This window comes from Arachis ipaensis, chromosome B01, assembly GCF_000816755.2.
Source record: "Arachis ipaensis cultivar K30076 chromosome B01, Araip1.1, whole genome shotgun sequence".
Classification (NCBI taxonomy): Eukaryota; Viridiplantae; Streptophyta; class Magnoliopsida; order Fabales; family Fabaceae; genus Arachis; species Arachis ipaensis.
Window position 1 is genome coordinate 13,338,926 of NC_029785.2, and position 4,244 is coordinate 13,343,169.

A 4,244-nucleotide genomic window follows, 5' to 3' on the forward strand; every position below is an offset into this window, starting at 1 on the left:
GCCGCAACGCCACCCTGCTGCTTGTGATCCGCCACTGTTCCGCTCCCCGTTTCGCTGTTTCTGCTTCTGCTTCTGCTTCGGCTTCTGATTCTGCTTCTGCATCATCTGGATCTGCTTCTTCTTCTACATCTGCATCTGCATCTAGATCTGCTTCTTCTTCTTCTGCTTCTGCATCTATTTTTGCTTATGCTTTGTTTCTGCTTTGCTTTAACTTCTGATTTTGTTTTTTTTTTTCTGATTTTGATTTATTACTTTTCTGATTTCATTGTTGTTGTGTGTTTAATTTGATGTTAATTTCTGCATTTGAATAATCTTGAATCTAATTATTGGAATTTTGTGGGAGTAAGGGTGGTTGTAAACCCCGCAAATCTAGCAAATAATTAAAAGAAAAATTAAATTTTAATAAAAAATAAAAATGTAAATCTAATATTAAAATAGGATAGAGCTAATTAAAACGAGAATTTTGACATCAATTTCAAAAAATTTGGCCCAAAGTTAGACCGAACGAGCCGAACCGATCGAACTGGACCCGAATCGGGCCCGTGGGCCCAACCGTTTCATTAAATAAAGTGAGCTTCAGCTCATCACTTCTTTCCATTCTTCATTTCGTTCTAGCAACCATGGAGAGAAGAAGGTAATGACCAAAACCACCCTAACTCCCACTTCCATTCACCATAACTTCTTCATCCGAGCTCCGATCGTCGCACCGTTTGAAGTCACGCGACCGCAGTGACGAGATCTACAAATCCCAGTATATTTCAAGGTAAGAAAATCAAAATCTCAGCCCCTATTCTTCCTTATTCAATTCGAGAATATTAAGGTTTTCGGGTGTTAAGATTTTGAATAAATTGATGTTATAGGATCGAATTGAGTTGAGAAATGAGTAGGCTTTGGTTCATTTGAGGCACATACAAGGTAAGGACAACCTAAACCCTAGCCAAGTCTTGAATTTATTATGTGAAACATGAAATTGAAGTGTACATGTGTATTAGGTGTGAATTTAGAAGATATATATGCATTGGAGTTGAATTGTGGACATTTGAAAGTTTGGTGGTGATAGGGGCTAAGATTGTGAGTGGTTTCTCAAAGCTTAAGGGGCTGTGTTGTAGCTTGTGTGGCTTCCTTGGAGTAAATAAAGTGATCGACCAAGGTATGGTTTAGGTTTCACGCGTTTAACATATAAGGTTTTGTGAAAACTTAGACTAGAGAATCATAAGTTAAGTTGAAATGGTTAGATGTATTAAATGATTAGTTTTGTGATGATGTTGGATAAATTTATGATTGAGCTTGCATTGGAATTTATGAGCATGAGTTGTTGGTGTTGTTGAATATGTGTTCTTGGACTTATTGATGATAATTGTTGATATATGTTAATAGAATTGGTGGTTATGGCTTGTTTAATTAGTTGAAGGTGATTTATGATTGGTTATTAATGAATGAAGGGAATAGATAATGGTTAGATGCAATTTCTAGTTGAAGGTGATGAGTTAGTAAGGTTGATGTTGCTGAAATTATGTTGATTGGTTGGTTTACTATTGTTAGGAGAAGTGCAGAATTTTAATGCTTTAAAGTGTGCTTGTATGATATAAATCATGGTAATTTTTGATAGGTACATGGAACCGAGGTTTTGGAGTACGGTTATGATATAATTGAAGTAGATATGGTGATGAATGAGAGGAATAGTGAATTAGTATAAGTTGGAAACCTAGAGGACTAAATTTGGTTAATGAAATTGAGAAGTCTTGCTGCAGAAATTCCTAGTCTATTTGGACAGCAACTTAAAATGAAAACTGGGAATAATCTGGACATGATTTTTGAACTAATCTATTTTTCTAACAAATTTCTATAAGTCAAGATTATTCCATAAAAATTTCAGGGAATTTGGCCAAGTGGTTTGGAAGATATAATTTTTTTTAAGTTTAGTGGTTGCTGCAGATTTTTCTAGTTTTCTGGTTCTACAGTACCAGCTTTCAGACGCTATAACTTTGGATTTAAATAGAATTTTGAGTTGCTTTCAATAGTGATTTAAAGATTTATTAGTCTATTTTAAGTGAGAACAAGTTTCAGGTCCATATCTATTTTGTAGACTTAGATAAGTCATTTGGAAGATGGGTTGTTTGCTGGAAATTCTGAACTGATTCATAAAAACAGGGCACCTCTTTCAATTAATAATTAATTACTCAAATAAAGAGATATGAACCTAAAACTTGTGAGTTTTTAAACTTGGGAATATTGACTGTAATCCCACCAAAATTTTGAGGCAACGGATTAGAATTTGAATTATTGGAAAATTTATAAAGATGCTGCTGCTATCTGTTTTTCTGAAATTTTGTAAATACAGTAGCAGAATTCTAAATTTCGTAAAAAAATTCAATTCTAATCCAAATTTAACAAAACCTAACTTAAATTGAAGATTAGGATCTTTAGAGTTACTTTACCAAAAAAAATAGGCGATGCATAAGTATTTACAACACAAGAAGGTATAAGATTAAACAAGCTTAGGAAATGAAAAGAAATGTAAGTTGTCCCTATGAAGGGTTAAAGTTAAAGACAATGATATTGAGAGATAAAGAGAAGAAAGAAGAATGAGGAACAAGGAAAATGAAAGAAAAGTTGAGAATTGATGATGTTAATCAATCAAGAATAATAAAATGTATGCTCAATGAGTTAAGTGAAATTGAGAATGATGAGATGAGACATGAATGAATATTGAGAATGAAAATGATAAGTTGTAAGAAATGACTGAATAACTTGAGCTTGGGGCATAGTCCCCATGTCAGCCGAGATTTTTTCCGTGGTTGTTATTAAACTTGGGGCATTATTTTCCCCATGTCAGCTTGGGGTGTTGTCTCTTCTCCCATGTCAGCTTGGGATTCGTCCCGTGGATATTATTGAGCTTGGGGGCATTCTCTTCCCCATGTCAGCTTGGGGATTTTTCCCATGGTGTATTTCTGAGCTTGAGAACATGTCGGGATAGCTACGTAACCGACAGTTGATATCAACAGCCATAGGACATGCATGCATCATGTGCATATTGTTTGTTTGCTTACTTGTGAACTGTTTGAGAATGCCTACGTGATTATAACATGTTATTTATTGTACTTGTTATCTGTATTCAGGGGTGAAGCTACGTATAGAACAGGAGAGGCAGTGCCCCCTAAAAGAAAAAAATTTGTTTACAAATATAATAAAAATAAAAGAATGCCTCCCACCCCCAAAATAATGTCTAGTCTTCTCCTCTTTTAAAAAATGTATGATTATCTCTAATTCTCATTCAATGCAGCAAAGAATAATTGAAAAGTTGTGTTATTTAGGCTATGGGTCATATACTTAGTTAAAAAAAAATCTTAATTTATATTAGAAATAAAGAATTTGAAAGGGCAGCAACAACAAACCAACAAATTACTTCTTCCATTCTTTTCTCTTTTTTCAATTAGAAAACAAAACATCATTCGATATTTTTATTATTATTACAACTTAAAAAATAATAAGTAGTCTTTGGTCTTCCATTATCATCTCTCATTTTTCCCTTTTTTATAAGTTATTTTTTTATTTGTTTTTTTTTGAATAATTTATATATTTATTTATTTATCTAGTTTATAATATTATAATATTAATTTAGGTTTTAAAAAAAAATGAAGATGATGATCATGTAATTATAATGCTATCCTTGTATTATTTTTAATTTTTTCTCATTATTAATTGTTTGTGACATTAATATTATTGATTTACAAAAAATAAAATAAATTGAGTTTAGTTAAGTTGCATAAAGTTTATCTTATTATCTATGTAAATTCTCAATAATAGATGACTTTGAATCAAGGAAAAAACGTCGAGCTCAATTGTGTATGTAAATTACAAATTTTAACTTATTTCAGCTCTAATAATATTATTATTAATTTTTTCATTGCATAAGTTATGGTTGTGATTTAAATTATTTACATGAAGCATAATACATTTTTTTAATAATTTTGTAGAAAACGTCTAAAAAGAAATAGAATAGTATTTGAAGATTCTAAAAGCAAGTATGTAACCTATATTTACAATATCTAAAATTAGTTTTGAGATATTTGTGTTTAATTATTTTAATATACAATATGTTCAATTATCTTATAAAAAGTTAATTCTAAGTTTAAGTTGTTATTTTTAATTAAAATAAAAAACTAAAAAAAATATTGGCCCCTACTAAATATTGTCTAGCTTCGCCCCTGTCTGTATTACTTGTAAGTTACTTGTGCTTGCCT